The 18,884-nt window shown below is 42.7% G+C and overlaps 1 protein-coding gene and 2 long non-coding RNA genes across 4 annotated transcripts in view; 1 reads left to right on the top strand and 2 right to left on the bottom strand.

The window, feature by feature from the left end:
• Positions 1 to 18,884, top strand: part of CRADD (CARD and death domain containing adaptor protein) — an 84,719-nt gene that overhangs the window by 54,684 nt on the left and 11,151 nt on the right. The gene's annotated exons all lie outside the window — the stretch shown is intronic.
• On the bottom strand, positions 9,340 to 14,430 carry LOC148054586 (uncharacterized). The gene is made up of 3 exons (XR_015706160.1): positions 13,175 to 14,430; positions 12,409 to 12,881; positions 9,340 to 11,054 (listed from the first exon to the last, which is right to left on the bottom strand). It is a non-coding gene; the product is annotated as an uncharacterized LOC148054586 (long non-coding RNA).
• Positions 14,451 to 18,213, bottom strand: LOC148054587 (uncharacterized). Its single transcript, XR_015706161.1, has 3 exons — positions 17,769 to 18,213; positions 17,395 to 17,576; positions 14,451 to 14,839 (listed from the first exon to the last, which is right to left on the bottom strand). It is a non-coding gene; the product is annotated as an uncharacterized LOC148054587 (long non-coding RNA).

An 18,884-nucleotide genomic window follows, 5' to 3' on the forward strand; every position in this document is an offset into this window, starting at 1 on the left:
GATGGCCAAGCAGTGGTTGCCCAGAGAGGCTGTGCAGTCTCCATCCATCCTTGGAGTTTTTCAAGACTCACCTGGATAAAGCCCTGATCTGATCTCACAGCTGATCCTGCTTTGAGCAGGAGGTTGGACTGCAGATTTTCTAAGGTCCCTTCCAGTCTAAATTATTCTATGATCATAGGATCCTTCAGTTATGCCAAGATTTCACCCAGGGTGCGTTTGTATATGCCAGTCAGTGACAAGCTTGATGTGTGTTAAGGGCAGTTAGCATATACTAGTATGTGGATTGCATAAAGATAGGTTCAGTGCGTAATGTCTGCTGCTTTAGAAGGCAGAGGCCAAATTGTTTTTTCTTTAAGTGTCAGTGTCCCATCCTGCAGTAGGTGTGTGTCAACTTGGGAAAGGTTTTTTTAATGGTATTGTTTGTCAGGGTCACTCAGGTTCTGTGTATCTGCTTGTCTTTCCAATGGGGATATGAAAGAAAAAAGCAAATGTGGTCCTACTACAGCTCCCCTTTTCTTTCTGTAATGTAGTAAAGATAAGGGCTGGCGACCGGAAGATCACGTGCTGTACGGAAAGAGTTAAGGGTCGACCCTCCCTTGTCTCCGCCCCTTATAACATGACACACCTACTGCTGGGGGTATAAAGCCCGGGTCGGCTGGAGATCTAGTGGGATAACCTTGATGTGTAGTGTTTGCTACACTGTAGTAGTGAGATGGACCTTGAAATGTATCCAACCAGTTATTTTTATCAGACTTCAAACTTGTTCTTTCTAGATTTGTTTGGTGAATAAAGATTATCGTCCTTTCTCCTTTCATCTGCTTATTTTTGGATGTTGCAAATAAATAAATGAAAGTAGTAATCAATTTCTCCACAGTACAATTTTGTGTATGATTCAGTATGGTTTCAAATGTAATACAATTAAATTCCTACTGTCTTGCAATGTAGTAATTGGAAATTCTGCCCAAGAGAAAGAAAAGAAACTGCAAATAGCCTAGAATATGTTCTCTTCTTGGGTTTTTGTGCTGTGTCTTAAAAAAATGCAGTAATATCATCTCTGATGCAACCAGTGATGACAAATTTTATAGGAGCTATGATAAACATGAAGATTAAAAAGTATTATTGTTGAGGATTGTTGCTGTTAGTGCTACATGGCCTGAAATAAAATCCAGTTATGACAATCTAGATACACTTTGTTGTGCTGTAAGATACCGTGATGTTCATTGATGTGCTGCTGTTTGCTAGACGTTATCTGTGTTTCCTAGAGCTCTGGCTTCAGTGCACCTGTTCCTTATTTTAACAGCAGGTATGCAAAAAAAGTTCCATGCTGGTTCACGTCCTCCCAGTTGACAGATGAGTTAAACTCCCACAGCAGGTTTTCCTTCTTAGCTCACCAGACCCCCAGTAGAGGATTTGATCATTGATGTTTCCAGAATAATTTGGGGAGCCTAGTTGAGTATGTAGTTTCAGACATGATATTTAGAAGACATTCCATGCTATGAATGCTTTGGAACTCTGAACCATGAATATTGTACTGTTCTCTCGCTTTTATCAAAAATCCACAGTGCAGACCCCAATGGACATTATCTCTGTGATGCTTGACAAGAAAATCAAGTAGATGCCCATTCATCGTTTCTCTGGAAACGTAGGAGCTCTCAAACTCCCAAAATGATGCTCTCAGTATGGAGTATCTCTGTTAGCTCTTCACTTTCAGGAGGTAAAAATAAACTTGTGAACTTGCAGAGTAGAAGGGTAATTCATGAGAAGCTGGTAGAGAGCTGATAAACATCAGTGGGGCTTCCTGTGATGGATCTCATTGCTGCCAAAGGTGTTAACAATAGCAACATTTTAATTCAAGAAGCATGAGTTCAGGGAGACGGATCATTGTCATGTTGCTTGTGGTCTCCTTTTTTTTCTCAACCAGTTCCCCCAATTTCCGACAAGATTTCTAAAGGCTGAAGAGAGAAAGTCATGACCACTTTCAGAGATCCAAACTGGCTGGATAGGGTTGGCAATACCCTCTCTCCATTGAGACTTCAGCAGCTGGTGCTTTCTTCACAGCATAAATATATGTCAAAGAGCATAAGCAGTTCCACATTCTTTCCAGCGACCATATTGGTTATACACATGATCATTGTTACTGGTCCAGCTTCGCCGGGACTTCACAAAGTTATCACCGGAGAGATGATCTGAGCCCAAGGCTCCAGCAGTGCAGAGCCCGGCTTGGGGCAGGACGGTCCCACGGACAGGGCCCCTGTTGGGGAGCCCCAAAGTGTCTGCCCTCCACCGACCTTCTCTGTCCAAGGCCACGGAGGAGATTTGTCATTCGGTATTCAAGCTGTGCCGTGGGGCTGCAGATCCTGGAGCAGAACTCTTCATCTTTCCATTCAGCTCCATCCGAGTCCACCTCTGTTGTGCAGTCTCTCTCTGCCTCCGCTCACGATGCTGCATGAGCAAGGCTCATGGCCTTGCTACGGAGTTATCCATCAACGAGGAATGTGCCTTGCCCACAACGTCTTGAAACTCACTACTTCCTTTTCTGTTTCTTTTTTGCAGAATGCTGATTTTTTTGCATAGCTATGAACTGTTTCCTATTCAGTGTCACCGAATCAACTCTTTTCTGAGTTATTACATTCTGCCTTTATTTACACTGCCCTGTTCCCTTGAATGCATGTCTTGTCCTGCATAGTTGTTACTACCAGTGTTAATGACTGAATCAAAAAGAGTGCAGCTGAGTTTTCAGCTCCTGGGCAGTCAATAAGGCTGAGAGTTAAGAAAAGACACCAACAAAACATTCCTCCAAGGCTATCCTTTGTAAATTGAATTAATTTTATCTGGAAGTCACTGAGACATAAAAGGTGCAGAATTTTAATGTGATTTTGATAAGCCACTTTTCAGAATAAATTTCACTTTAAAACCTCAGAATGCCAATAGGTAAAAATGCTTGTTGAAAGCCAGCAAGTACAGACATATCTTTAGAATGGGATAGAAAGAAAAAAACTAGTACGGGTTATTCAGAGAAAGCAATGGAATATATAAACCTCTGCTCTGTACTGAAAGAGACCTCATGAGAATATTTGGGTTGCTAAGAGAATTATTAAAAATTAAAAAAAAACGCTGAAAGCAAAATTGTCTTCACTATTTAACTCCTCATGACTGTGTATTGCAGCACTCTTGAATTACACAGTCTTATGTATGCATTTTCAGCAATAGCACTGCATTATGACAGTGAAATGAATATTGGAATAGGTGAGGGGACTTCACTTAGGTTTTATTTAAGTATTCAAACAAAGGCAGGCAGTTCTGAAGTGATACTTAGTTTCCCTGAAGGAAGTATATTCACCTTTGTTGTGTAGGCGCAGTACTGTACAATCTCTTTTCAGTGGGTTGGGTTTTTTTCTTGTTTTATTCTCCAGCTAGTCTTCACACTGAGCTGAGGAAGGATAGCATGTAATTTAATATAATGAAGGTTATTGAAGAGGTAATTGTTGCATGGGTGATATTAAAGCAGCACTTTGCAGCTGATGAGCACTTCACTTCCCATTTCAAAGCTAAAAAAACCTCAATAACAAAAAAAAAAAAAAAAGAGAGAGAAACTGCATTATTTAGATCTCTTTACAAGAAAGCATTAGAGCATTCTCCGGTATGAGGAATATTTATCATCTGTCCTCATATGTGATTTACCAGCATAACCGGTAAAGAAAAATAAGACAAAGCCACCAAATGCTGTGATTGCAGATCCTCCATTTCTGGCATTGTAACCACTTTTTGAAGTTTGGGAATAAATGAGTAGATATTTGTAGACATTGTTGCACAGTGGAGACACTTATGTACCGTAATTAAAATTTGCCTTTGTGTCATTAGTGTTCATAATCCTGCTTGCGTGCTGGCTGGCCTGTACATCCCTTTGTGGGAGTATGGTCTGGTCTGGGATTAATAATCAGAGTTTGGCTGTGCCCTGCTCTGCAGTTTGGACTCAGGAGCGTTGTGTTCGTATGTGCATCACTTGACTTGTAAGGCAGCTGGCTGGCTGGGATGGAGGATCAGAGGGAAGATGTGGACTGGGGAGAACAGCTTCTGGTTTCTTGGCAAAGCCTTCTAGATTTTCAGCAAACCTGCAAGGCCAATTTGATTAATGTGCAAAGTAGAGAAGGTGATCTCAAAGGACATAGCCCTTCAGCAGCAGAGCAGAAGGTCACAGAACTGCTGTGATGTTCGTGTGTGCTTTAATAGCTTTAATAAGTGGAACATACTGCTGCCTGCTTGCAGAGCCAGATCGTGAACTCCTTATCTTGCAAATCTCTACTGAGCTCATGGGGCTGACTAAGAGCCCACAATATTTTCTGTAAGAAAAGATGCCTAAATTCAAAACCATGGCCAAATCTCAAATTATTTAGATTTTAGAACTGCAGGGGGAGTTTAAGTTACCAGAATATGAAAGATTGCAGTATTTCTCTTTACTTATAGCTATATACTTTTCTGTGTTAGACGTGCCAGCTTTCAGCTGCCAAGTTATAATTCAGATGAGGCTGAATTTCAGTAACAAGACAAAATTATTCTTAAACACAGCTTGTTTGTAGATGCTGTTTGGGGCACATCAAGGACTTGTGTAAATGTTTTCTGTGAAGGTAGAGTATTCAGGTCAGGTACATAGTATGCTCCTGGTGTCTTAAATTTAGGAATTTTCCTACACTTCAGTACTGTCTCTCTCAGTGTATCAGGTTTGGAAATGCAACTGACTTTTCTTTTAAGAAGACTCAGAATGCTTGAACAAATTAACAAGTTGTGAGGGCTTCCAAAGGGAAATTGCCCAGACTGGAGCTTGTCTGAGGAGAGTTTGTCATCAAGGGGAATTCTCTGCCATCTAAGAAATCTTTCACCAGCAGTAGACATCCCTTACATAGAAAACACTGCCAAGCACTTATGGAAATATTTGAACTGGAAATGACTGACTAATTGATTGACTGGGCTTTTTCTACCACAGCCATTTTTTTTTCTTCTTCTTTTTTTTTTTTTTTTTTTTCTCTCTTTTTCTTTTTCAATCAGGCAGTTTAGAAACCAAAGATATTCCTGGCCAGGACTGCTTCCTCAATTGACTCAATTTTCCCGTTTCCTCCCTGGCTTCCGCTGGCTGCGCTGGGGCAGGAAGTTCTGCTGCGCCCTGCTCAAGGCTCATCTCCCTTTGCAGCTCGCGCCGAGAGCTTCGCTAGTCGTTTGCAGACCCTCGAGCAACCACTGGTTATGAACACCAAGGCAGGAGGCTAGAAAGCCCCGCATGCTTTTGGTGCCTGAGGGCAGCCAGAAGAACAACTTTGCTAGGAGGGATGAAGAGGTTAGAGCAGTCTTCTGGGAAATGAGAGGTGTGGATTCAAACCTCCTTAGAAATGAATTGCGGGTGCCTAGGGATGTTGGGTGAAGTGGGTCAGCATCAGCGCTAGTCCTCAGATCTCATTACGAGGACTGTGACATTGCTTGCTTTTGAAACGAAGGATTTTTTCAGCTCTGGAAGAGGTATCTAGGCTGAGAGGTAACTAGGCTGTCTCCATGAATGGAGACATACCTCCTTGTGGCTCTCACATTATCGAGGGGAGTATGGCTCGGCATTTCTCATTTCTTTGTTTCTTGCTCAGTCTGCCAGCTATTGTGAGTCACGCTCTCAGAAGTCTTACTTGCCCTATGCACAGCATTAGAGCGAGCCTCAGCCTTCAGGAAGGCGTCTGAAGGTCCCATGAAAATGCAGTCTTTGAAATCTTGCGAGTTTGCGCTTCCCACTTCTCATTTGTTCAGACCTCTATGGAGCCCTTAGCTGTTTGGAGCAGTTTTGTCTTTTTCTTTTTAAGCACACAGCACAACAGCTTTCATCAGCATCTTTTCCCTGGAGCATTGTTTACATTTGCCTGTTCCTCTTAAGAAATGCAGAGCTTGCTTGCTTCTGAAGCCTGAAGTGCTCAGCTTGCAGTATCTGAACAGGTCTTCCCCTCTGGGTCAATTCCAAAATACAGAACTTGTCTTTTCTCAGTTTTTCTCCTTTGCTGCTTTATTGGGTTACGTCTTTTCCCATGGGATGACGTGTCAGGGTAGATAGGTGCCACCTCCCCTGCCTTCTCAGAGGGTTTCCCTTCAACCTCATGAGCCTCAGGAGAGATTAGCTTTTCAAAGCTCTTGTCAGCATCCTCTGAGAATGTGTCAGACTTTTCTCCCAAAGCTTGTATTTCTTGCTTCAGTGCTACAAGCTGCTGGTCATTTCATCCTCGAGTAAGATCACTTCTTTCTCAGTGATGTTTGACAAGAAGTTTGGAATTGCCTTTTCTTTGACTAAGACGTTTAGCTTGTTTGGGCCTCAAGTGCTCTGTCTTTCAGGCAATTTAATGCTTAACCCTCTGGTACCCTGTTTAATGGTGTACGTCTCTTTCTCAAAGAGCAGTTGGAGAAGAGAGAAAAATTGCCTTACAGGCATTTTGCGATCTTGCCAATTTGAGAGGCGTCAAGGGGGATTGCGGGGATTGTCTGTGAGAATCTACTAGGGACGACGTGACTGCTTTCCATTGCCATAACGCTCATCACCATCCTTCTGCCTTCCCTCGGCATCTTTAACCTTGAGGCCCAGGGAAATGCTATAAAGGAGAAGTGAACCTGCAATGAGCACCAGGATGCAAAGCCTGAGCATTTTCAAACATGAAAAAGGTTACTTCCCTTCAGCTGGAAGGAACATCTAAAGTAAAGTGAGCATTGCAACGTGCGAAACAGGCTGGCAAGACTAACCTTACGGCTATAAAATATTACAAAGGCAGCTGCCCCATGCAGTTTTTCTGATCTTGGTGGCAGTCGGTCTCGTGGGAGAGCTTTGCTGAGCTTCTCTGTCTGCAAGGAGGCGGCTTGGAAGGGCCACAACAGAGGGCTGAGGACAGTTCATAGTATTTTAAACTGTCAGTTTCAAACTGAAATATTTTAATGTAAGCTTACTTATAAGCAGTAGTACCAGCTTGGATTGCTAAGTCTGGAAGAATTTTAAAAGCTGGACCTATATTTTTCTGTTGGACTTCCCATGCATCAGCTGCAGTATTTACTGACACTCAGTGATGGTACCAGAGCCCAAATTTGGTGTTCATCACAGGATTTGCACTTCATGGTCACGAAAGGTGGAACTAGACTGGCCACTTTCACTTTCCTTTTTAAGGGCTATTTTTAAAGTGTTTCACTTTCTGGCTCCCCTCCATTTGACCTGTGGTGTAGTAATGTTTGGACTAGAGATGCTTCTGGGGAAACATTAAATCCAAACAAACTCCCTTCCACCCTGTTTTTCATGAAATCTTTCTTGGATGGTCACTAAAGCTGTATTTCTTTTTTCCATTACATTCTCTATTAAACACAGACATGGACTAGAGATCTCATGATTAGTAATTTCCCCAAACTAAAGCGATTTGAAATGCTTTTTTGTTTGTTGTATTTTGGAAGGCAATTAGAGACACTATGGTACTTACTTGTTTGGTTTGTTTTGTTCTACGTTGCTTTGGGGTCTTGGGAATTTTTTTTTTCTTTGTTTTTCCTGAGGATGGGCTGGGAGAAGTGAGGAATTGGAAACCCTGGAAATCCTTGGCACTGAAATCAAAATAAATTTTTCCCCTTGGTAGTATGTCTGGAAATAAGGAGAGATGAGTTGTTAAAGAGTTGGTCTGTTACACTCTGATTTATGGAAACTTTTGGTAGTGACAATGCCTTCAGTCGTACCTAGGGACATACGAGTTCCTTCTTTCACAGCATGCTGATGTGTTAGGTCTTCCCGAAGCCAAGCAGACTATGCAGATGCAATGCAGGCAAGCTCTGGGAGTGTTTTGAAGAGAGATCTTTCCTTTTTGCAGGGAGTGTGGCAGAAGCAGAATGAAATATTCAAAGCTCACTATTAGGAATATAATAAATGGGTCATCCTTGGCTGATTCTCCACTAGGTATGTCCCAGTAAAGAAAGAAATGGAAGGAAAGAGGGGACCAAATGATCAGGGTAGAATTGATGTGAAGGTTTGCTGTGGCTGTGGTCTGTCTGAACTTTTGCCGAAGCCTAGCTTTCCAAGAAGTTGCAGTATTTCTCTATCTTGCTTTATCCGTGCTTTGTTATTTTATTTCAAGTCTCGTAAAATCATCAACTCGCAATGCAATAAAATCTCTGCTTGCTTTGTTTATGTCTAACATATATATCTATCTTCTTCCGCACGCCCTGCACCTGGGATAACATGACAAGGGGTCTCCTTCTCATGTCTTCACAGACTGCCTTTGTTTCAGGGTTTTTAAATCAAATAATTTACTTTGTATCCTATTGTTGGATAAAATATGTATTTCATATGCTGCTTTGGTAGCCCAAGTATCTTATGAGACTTACATTCTTCCTGCCGGAGTGTTTTTTCAAAAATATCTGGTTTGAGTTGATGAATCTGAGAACTATAATCTGTATTTTTATTATGAGCTTCTTGGCACTGATATGTAATAAATTCACTTCGTTACCCCATCCAAGAGAAATACTGCTAAGTTGAGGGTCATGAATGTTTCATATCAATATCCTGTCTTTAATAAATCCTGGTCACTTCTGCAAAAAATCTGTCTGCTTTCTGTTTTGGGATATTCAGGAAGAAAAGTATGGAAAAATGAAATATTTTCGTCTGGGACTTCCTTCCTTTTCACTGCCTCTGTCTCCGTTGCCTTCCTGGTAGATATCTCCAGGATGTGCTAACTCGTCCGGGATGCAGCTGAGCCCAGGAACCAGAATGGAGTTGGTCCCTCCATACTTCTTGTGACTCACTTTCCAAAATGTTCTAACCTCTAGCATTTTAAAGCTTCTGCCCTCTGAATCCTGAATTATTTGTATATCAGAGCTTCCTCCCCCATGAAATATTTTCTCTCTGTGGCAGTGGCAAGCAAAAGGCAGTGTGAGACAGGGAGGCTTGTGGGGTAGTGGAATAAACCAAGAAAACCTAAGTGACAGGAACGGTGTGCTGCGCCCGGCATGTGGCACGTGGCTGGGGCTCACGGGCACTGCTGGTTTTAGTAGTAAAAAGGCTTTGTCAGAATAACATTGCCTGGTCCTTGTACTCTGCCAGTGTCCCTGTCTTCCCAACAGGCCGGCATCTACGCTGGCAGCTTGTTCTGATTTTCTTCGATTACTTTGTCTATTGGGGACGGACAGACAACCTTAGGGGTGAGCTGATGACTTTGTGAGGGAGTCTCCTAAAGTGAAAGAAAGTAGATGAAATGAGAATAAATTAAGACTATATGTTTTTATTCCGGTTAGAGTTTCAGGAGATGATCCATGGGGCCCCTGCCGGTACAAAAACCTGGTACAGGGGAAGATTAAGCCACGTCATTAGGTGTAACACCGCCAGTTATCTACAACAAAAACTCAAGCTATGTTCTCATAACAAATGAAAGCTATGGCATAGTAGTTTCCTAAATGAGCTGTGATACCAAGATTTCAGTTTACTTTGGAAGATGCTACCAGGATGTAATTTCATAGGTGGGTTTTCTGGGCTGTTATAACTTGTCAAAACACACTTCAATTAGTCCAGTTACTGGAATTCCCTGGAGGAAAGCAGCCTTCAGAGGAATGAAAACCACAGCGTACCGGCACAAATAGTTTTCCCGTCTGTTGCATAATAGGGTGATTTTCTTGGTTATTCCATCGTTGGTCCTTTCCATGCTGAAAGAAGTATTTGGAAGCAAAAGTCCAGACTGCGTTCAATGACCTGATCTTTTTTTGAAGTCAGGTTCTGAATTGAGGGAAGAAACCAAAGTAAGGGAAGCTTAGGGAATTTCCTAATCGTCTCATCTCCTCCGGGAAGAAGGGAGAAAAAAGATTTGTTGTGTACGGGAAAGGCAGGAAGCATGATTTTGCAATTACAGCGTATGACAGAGACTCCAGAAATCCTGAGTTTGTAGCACTGCCACAGATCTGTCTGCCATTCCCTCCTCTCCTTGCCACAGGCGATATTAAAAACATTCTGGGAGGACCCTGGAGCCTTGTAAGGAAGGACCTATGTTGTCTTTTCTGCCTGATGGTATTGCAGAATATCAGGACCCATCGGCTCTGCAACACACCTAGATTTCCTCCTATGAACAACAGCGGGGTGGATCTAGATTCAGGCCGTCATGTGGGTGGGGGTGCAGGGCACTTCATGTGCAGTGTAAATAAAGAGATAATGTGTTAGCATTGCTCCAGACAGAAAATGTCTACAGTGTGCATAAACTATCCTTTGTTTTGGGAAACGGGACCAACACCAGATATAAAAACCTTTGGCCTGAAGCTCTGGACTTTATCGTTCATTGTTTCCTTTGCTTTTCAGCTCACAAAGCAATACTTTCCCACTCTAAATACAGCTTATCACACCAAAAATGCACAGTGCTATTGCAGTTGCCGTGGCAGATGCTGCTCTTAATGAGACGTTCCATGTGGAAAGCAGCAATTCCACACAGCGCAGCTCAAGGCTCACTGAAGCTAGGGAGAACAGCTGGCTTGGCCGATGCACGCTCTGTGACACTGAATTTGGGCTGACACCATAAAATCTGACCCATCGGTGCTTTATTGCTGGTGTAGCGTTGCTGTGTTCCAGCTGCAGTTGCTGGATCAACAGTTGCTGGTGGTCTGCTGAGAAGTTGCATGTGTATGTGTGTGCGGTTGGCGTGTTTCTTCCACTCCTATTTCCAGGTCTAAGCAGACTCAGAGTCGCAGAGGAAAGAGGATGATGGTTGGTTGTCCCCAGAATTCGTCATGTTTCCAAGGGCTGTTATTTGTGTTGGTTTGCATGGCACTTACTTGTGCCAACGATGGTCACTGGACTTTCACTTATTTCATGTTTTGTAGATAGTTGTTGAGTTTTAGGAGGCCAATACCCTGCTGCTGGGTCAGGGTGGCATTGAGTTACATCTTGCTGTGAGATGTAAGGTGAGCCCTGCCGTGCCGTTGGAAGGAGGGATACCCAAAGGAAGCCGTGCTGCCTTGTGGTCGCAGCGCACCCTTGGAGACTCTGCTGGAAAGGGCCTGTTTGTGTAACAGCCACGCCTTATAGGAGGTTCCTGGCCAAAAATAAATGAAAAAAAAAAACAAAAGCTGCCGAAGGAATGAACTAAATCAGTATGTGTTTCTGTCACTGTCTTTTCTGGTACAGCCCTGCCTTATGTACTTGCTGTTGCAAATGAGTTTTGGCCTTGTTTCCATGTCACAAGCATTTTTTTTTTCATGAGAGACATAAAATAGCCAGAGTGACGGGTCACCTTCTGCACCTGGTGGTGCAGCCTCTGCTCTGAACTGTGTGAATTTCTAGCTGGGAATTCTGGGAATTTGGATTTTTCTAGTAGCCTCACACCCCCCCCCCCCCCCCCCCAGTTAAATCAGGGAGATTGTTGTAGCTAGTTAATTAAAAATTGTGTAATGTTAATTATATAGTCTGGCTAGATATGTGCTTCTGTAATACATAAAATAATAGTTTGAAGGAGGGAACTGGAGAGACGGCTATTTTTGCATTGGTAGAGAGAGTAGCAGTCTTTATTTTTGAAAACAGCCGGGGGCTGGTTTGGCAGCGAAATCTTAACCCAGCAGCCGTCACGCTTTGCCACCTGCTCAGACAAAGCACGCCTTAAACAAGGTTGACTCCTGAGCAGAAACAGAGACAGCGTGCCATGTATACACGGACTCCATTCTCATCAGTGACTGTAGGGTCCCCAACCTGCTCAGACCGCTGCCCTCAACGCCATTGGAAAATCAATAGCCTCGATGCCTTTACCGGCCGCTCCGCTCTCTGCCGCTCTCTCTGTTCATGGGAAGGCTGCCCTGGCTTTTGGCCGTGCTGGTCCTCTCCTCGCTCACCAGTGCTTTCCTCCCTCCTTCCCAAACATGTGGAGCCAAGGGGGATTAACACTGGGGGCGTGCAAAGCCAACTGGCAGAGGCAAAGCATCACAAGGTGTGCATCCATGCTGGGCTATGGGGTTTGATTTATACAGCCGAAACCCTGAAAAGCGGTTTGCAAAGATACGATTCAAGAGAAAAATTCAAGCTGACCTCTTGCCACACTTAAGGCTGGGATCTGTGCTAAATGAAACAGAAGTACCAGCTCCCTGCTACCTTCCACACCAAATGCCAGCATTAACTGGACACTTATTTAGGAAATTTTAAATAAAAAATGGCTTCTGAACCTCACTGAAAAAAAAAAAACAAACCAGAAAAAAATTCTGTCTTGGTGGAAAATTTTTGTGTTTTTTTTTCCAACGAAAGCTGAGGAGATCATTATTCTCCCTGTCACTCTCCTTCCTGCTTGAAAAAGTGGGCGGGGAAGGAGAGAAAAAGCTGGCGAAGGAAGAAAAAAAGAAAAAAACAAATTCATTATTTAAAAGTAGGAGGGGATTTTTGTTACGGAAAAACTTGCAACATACCTTTGACACAGCCGAGTCCACCCATCCGGTGGGAGGGCTGCGTGCCTGCTCGGCGTGGGTTAGGAGACAGACCAGTTGCCTTTCTGTGATGGAGGGACACCGTGGTAGCACCCTGCCCCAGCTCCAGGGTCCTCCAGCAGCTGCAGCACAAGGCAGGGAAGAGAAGAGAGATGGAGGAGATGGCAGACGGTGGGAATAGGCTAAGGCAGCGCTAAGAGTGGGAGACAGAAGGAATCCACGCTGTGAACTGTCTGCGAAAATCTATCACTTTGTGTAAATGCAGACATCAGAATTTGACTCAAAGGTGTTTTATTCGAGATTAAACCCAATGCCTTAAATTTCACGTGAAGCAACTGGCAGACTAGAGGTGAGGTGCAGACGTTGGAGGATGCTTTGGTAAGCAGTGACAGTGGATCGGCTTATGGTCTTGGTGTGGCTTTTCGTGAATTTTCGAGGAATAGTCATGACAGCACCTGCACGCACAAAGAGCACAGATAGGAGATATTTTCAGATACTTTCATGAGTTACCTGTGGTCACTGGATGACTGAAAACAGAACAGGGCAAAACTTCACTGTCTCCATCTTAAATGAATGGGAGCTCCTCTGTGTAGAGCCTTCCTAGCTCCACGCGTCAAAAGCTTCAGGAGGTTCTGCTCTGTACAGAGCCACGGGGTCGGAGCCCCAGCCTTGTCCCAAGCACACTCTTCATAACATTCTTATTTGTCTTCATAACATTTCAGCCTTTCTAGTTCAAATAGCTACTGACCCCTTTGGTTGTCTGCTCCCTTTGGTTATCAGTACCTCAGTGGATTTCCAAATTCCAGTATTCTCAATTCCATACTTGAGATTATTTGGGACAGTTTATTATGTGCATTTCTGGGACCTGGTAAATTAGGTTCTCTGATCAAAACTGCAGAGGCTTAGCAGGGCTCCATCGGCATCTGAAGATGGGCACCTTTCAAAACAGTGGTCATGAGCTGCTGGGCTGTTAGCTCCTCTGGTGCTTTTCCTTTTTTACCTGCGTAGGCCCAGCCCTTTGGAGTTATTTGAACACAATCATGGCAATCTCTGTGTACATAAACTAATACATGCAAAGCCGTTTTCACAACCCGCGCCTGAGATTGCGAGCTCTCCGGCGCAGTGTCTCTCCTCCGTACATGTTTTTACAAGGCCAGTCTCATGGGGAGTTTCCAGACAGTACAGTGTGGAAGCCATAAAATACAGTAGTTCAGATATAAGGAAGGCTAGGAGGCTGTTGGTTCAGAGTTCCTGGAAAGCCTGGGATGGTGTACAAATGAGGTAATATCTAAAACATCTTCAAATATGTTTCTTAAGCAAATGTTGCACAATTAAATTAAGGCTTCAGAGGAATAAAAAGTGGAGGCAGATTTGTTTTTCTGTTGAACAAGAGAAGTCTGTCATATTTAATGGTTCCCACAGAAAAATGCGGACTTCAAAATTAAAGCCACAGCCGTCTTGTCAGTCTAACAAAGTATATCAGATTGGGACATACAGAGCTGTAGACCATTGCATAAAACCCGAGGAGTTCTCACCATCTCTTTCCAGTAGAGTTTTGTCTTTTCCTAGGCTTTCTCTTTTGGTCTAATATGTGTATTCATGCACTAGTTATATTTTTTTCTCAGGGTCAGGGACCGATGAGCACCAGAGCTGTGCTGCAGATTGCTTCAGCTGCCTCCTGCTGTCCCTGCATGTAGCTCTGATCTTATTTGATAGATATTCTCAAGCTGTGTTTCTTAATGAAACTGTCTTTAAAATAGCAATCCGTGGGTTTACAGAGCTACAAATTTTTTGCAGTTGTGTGTCTGAGACAATTTTATATGTTGTTTGAAATTACTCCATTAAGCGTGTGTTCAGCTGTTCCAAACATACTTCTGTTCCCTGTAAAAGGTGTGCTCCTGCGGGACTTCCAGACACAGGCGTCCTTGGTTGACTGAGTTTCTCTACTTGCATGTGGAAATAATCGCATGACACGATGAAAAATTGCTTCTGCTTTCCTTGCTTGGTTTACAGAAGGGGTCTGTTGAGTCTCTTTGTCGAATTCATTGGACCTGGGTTGTTTAAAAAGGACTGGTGACTTCTTGTGGTGATCCAGGGATTCTTGTCCCGAGTCTCACAATCCACCTGCACAGGACTCCCTGAAAACGTTGAGGCTCCTCACAGTTTTCAGCTTGACTGTCCCCATTCACTCGGCAATTTTGGAAGTGAAAACCTTCATCAGTCTTCAGATTCTGAGATGCCCCAATCAAGGACTTTTCTTGGGATGCCTAAAGTTCTCAAAGGACTCAGACACAGTATCAATATCAGTAAGTAATGTCTAGTAAATAATGTGTCTTGAAAAGCCTGAGTCATAGCGGTACCTTCACGTTCTTGACAACTTCTTTCGAGTAGACAAGAAGGTCTCATTTTCAGTCTAAAAAATTGAATAAAGATATTTAAATAGTTCAGTCTTGTGGCTTTAGGGCACAACTCCTAGGCTGTATAACAGACTTAGAAAGCTGGAATCTCCCAAAATGAGGGAAAACCAAAGCATTGCAGCCAAATTTTCATCTGTCTTCTGCACTTGAACTTGTAAACTTGCACATGAACCCTCTGTGCCTGTCATTAGCATATTTACACACACTAAAGTGCAAGTGGAAGGTCAGGTTAGGTAGCTGGGCACTGTTTGTGTGGTTTGTACACAGCAAAGTTGGGTTTGCATATGCTGATGTGGTATGGTGTATTTCCGCAAATGGAAATTTGAGGCCGCTTTCGCAGAACGTGTTAACCTCGCATCGCCAGATCAATCGGCTTGTCTCTGAGGAGCGGACACACAAAATTAGGTAACACACATTGAATGTGAAGCTCAAAATATTTAGCCCCGTCTAACACCGAAATCAGTTAGAAGGTTCATTGCAGGCCATGTTTGATTTCTTTAATAAAGTCAGACAATGCATAGCAGTTACCTCTGAAGAAAGAAGAGAAAGAAGTCGATGTTTACAGTTCTGGCACTAAAATTCTCAACATTATAAAAAAACCCCTGATCTCTTTGTTTATGAGTTTGTAGAACGAGAAAGCTATTTGCTTACAGAAAAAAAAATTCTTCTTTAAGATTGCTTTTCCATTGTTACGTCTAGGAGGTAGCTGTGATGTCAGGAACAGTTGTCTAGGAAATAACAGCCCTTCTCTCTTGTTCATAGCAAGATTTCAGATTTGGCTCCCCCAGGGACACAAGCATCATTTGTATTTCTGCATCTCTGGGATGGAACAGATTTGTCTAGTTTTTTGTTTTGCCTTTTGGTTTCGTTTCAATCTTACTTAGGCTAAGCATAACTGTGTAAAAATCCCAAACCAAGTAAAACAAATCTTTTATGGTCTGTCTGATCTTCCAGCCTTTTCATTTCTGATGTTAAACATTTTTATTTCTGATTCGCTATGTACAAAAGCCAAAATGACTGAAATTTCAATTCTGGATCAAAATCTGGCAGCTAGTAGACTACAAAACTGTGAGGGAAAACATTGTTCTGTACGCATGAGACACGACAATTAATTGTTTAAGCAAAAGATTTTTTCAGATGTTTAGGTTTTGCATATGAATTGTCCCACTAATACTGGCATAAATCTTCTACAAATACCTTAAGTAATACAAATGTTTGCTAATAGCTTGTTTGATTTTGAACTTGCTTCAGTTGCTTTCGCAAAATACTATTCCTGAGTGAGTAAAAGAGTAGTTGGGTCCGCAGCCTTCAAGTGCGTGGCTGCAGCTGTGAGTCATCTCATTACTTTCAGTACTGTCTTGGGATCTCTAATGGCTGCAGCTGGTCAGCGTGCCGTGTCACCCGGTGCGAGCCATGTCACAGGGCAGCCGCAAGCCACGCCAGTGAGCACATCGCACGGGATGTTGGGTCAGCGCTGACTCAGAGGGGAAAGGAGTACTCATCAAACCCGTGGTAGTGTACAGTGCTCTGTGAATTAGGACCTCTGTTTATGAAATGACTTCCCCCACGCTCCCATTTTCATCCTTTTTCTCACAGGGCGGTGTGACAGTTCCCTAACCTGAATTTGTGGAAATGAAATCAAAGAGGGGATGAATTTGACCTGCAGATGTCTAAGACTTTCATCTTTTTTTATTAAGAATTTGAAAATGTTTATATATATATATATATATATATATATACTTACTTATATACAAACACAAACATACAAATATAATCTCACATTTGCTTTACAGATAATTAGAAGTCCTGCGACTGTGACCTTCTAAAATTACTGCCCTATCAGTCAGCTAAAGTTGCTTTTGGACAGTACCGATCTGTCAAACCAGCCATGAGCTTCCAAATCGGTTTCTTTTAGATCTTCAAGTGACTTGGCACTTGAGAGGGCTGGTTGCGATCCTCAGCCTCCCACTAGTCTGGAAATGCAGAGGAGCAGATGATGCCACCTGAAGCTCCCCTTCCCGACACCCATGGAAAGCCCTGCCTGCTCACTCAGGCTGGTGAACTGCCGGCTTGGCAAGCCAGGTGTAGCAACGGGCTGTAGCTGAGCAGTGTATTTTAGACCCAGTATCTGTTTTTTCCTGTTGATTTTGACATGTCAAAAAGTCTACTAAAGTTCATAAGCCTTTAAGGCACTGACACGAGAAAAAGAGGAAAAAAGGAAAGCAGGAGGGGCCTAAGTCCATGTTGCTTATGGCATTTTGTGAAGCCTTTTACACCTGCACAAAACATCTGTAAAGAGACACTAAATTAACCCCCTGCATTTTGTTTACTTGCTGTGCATGGGTGTAAATGATTAAATGAAATGCCAAGCAGTGGAGGATTCAGCATAATGATTGTACTGTTTTAGCTTGCTCTGCATGGCTTGTCCTATTAATATATGTTTGTGGTCAGGAAGGAACGCAGTCTCACTTCGCTAAAATCTGAAACTCGGTAAAGCATAATATGTGCAGTATTAATTTTGGTTTGACACCTGCCAGGCAAAGATCCTCACCAGCCAAAGGCATTCTTCTCAACCGAGCTCCATCTGTTGCGCAGATCTTTGGTTCTGATACTTCTAACTACTCGAGCCAAAGCAAAAAGAAGAGCCAACTTGAAGGAAAAAAATCTCTAGGAGGAATGAACAGCTTTATCAAGGCTAAATATAATGGCTTGTTGTCATACTTGGTTTAAGTCCTGTAAGGAAAACATGTACGATTAGTTGGGTTATATAAGAAAACAGTCCTTCATTCTGGCAGTATGGTTTCTGTTGCGTGAAAGGAACATCGATAGCTAAAATCCAAGCACATGATTTTATTGTTGAAATGCTGCAGCCTTTAGAAAGACTTCTTGGTAGGAAAGTTGCTAGTAAAATATTTACTCACTTACTGTACTCGGCAGATAAAAAGCCCAAGGAGTCTGCTGTGATTCTTGCACGCAAAGGAGCAGCAGGATTAACACTTGCCTCAGCTCTTTGAAAGACAGCTCAGGCTATTTGAAATAAGCATTCAAGCAGCGGCTGTCAAAAGAAGTTAACTTCCAATCCCCTGACAAAAGTTGCGTGATGAGTTTGTCACCTAGCTGACAAAATAATCATTAACTGCTCCAGTTGTCTTTGTTTTGCACTTAGAGCGGGTGCATTACTGTGTCAGAGCTGCCGTGCCCACCTGGGTAAACATTTGCCTCCTATGAAACCATGAGAAGTCTACTGCAAATATGACTGTGCTTTATGAACGTCATGACTTCATACAACCATCTGCTGATTGTTAATTATTATTTGTGATAGCGCGAAGAAGAAACTTGACTGAGGGAAATGATGGCTCCATGTGCTTCAGACCAATAATTAATGGTTGAAAGTGCCGTGAGTATTATCAAACTCTATTGAATTCATTAAGAACTGCAGAGCATTCAAAAGTATATAGAAATCCACTGGCATTCTTCAGATTTTGATTTTTTCAGCGTTATTTCTAGAGTTGACTGTTGGTGTGACTGCCAGCATGTAAGCCAGAGACTCTCGTTTCTGCTCTGTCAGGCTATCGGGTAGCTTTGTGCTAACAAGTAGTTGCACCTGGCTTCCAAAAAATGGTCATACGTCTTCTTTCCATATAACTTTTCAAGTCGTATTTGTTCATTTGGAAAAAAATCTTTGGCCAAGGTCTGAATGCTCAGTATCTGTATATAAGCAGTTCTTCTAAATAATTCCTAAAAGCTCAGGTGTTCCTCAGAACCTCCTGACTGAGTAGATATTTCTTTTTTCCTTAGTGTAATGCTGCGTGTTGAACCTGTTCGTGCATTTATACCAAAGGTATCACTGCAAGGATGCCGTCGTTAGGTGTGGCTTCAGTGCTGATGCTTATAGCTTATTTACATATAACAATATAGAAATTTACAGGAAATATCAAGCAAATTCTACTTCCACTTCAGTGTCTGCAGCAGCAGCAAATGCTGCTAAAAATAAAAAAGTATAAAACCACAGAATGATTAAGTCCAATCCTGTCTGTAATG

Source organism: Nipponia nippon, unplaced genomic scaffold (assembly GCF_047370975.1).
Source record: "Nipponia nippon isolate SJK-2023a ecotype South Korea unplaced genomic scaffold, ASM4737097v1 scaffold_3, whole genome shotgun sequence".
In the NCBI taxonomy this organism is placed as follows: Eukaryota; Metazoa; Chordata; class Aves; order Pelecaniformes; family Threskiornithidae; genus Nipponia; species Nipponia nippon.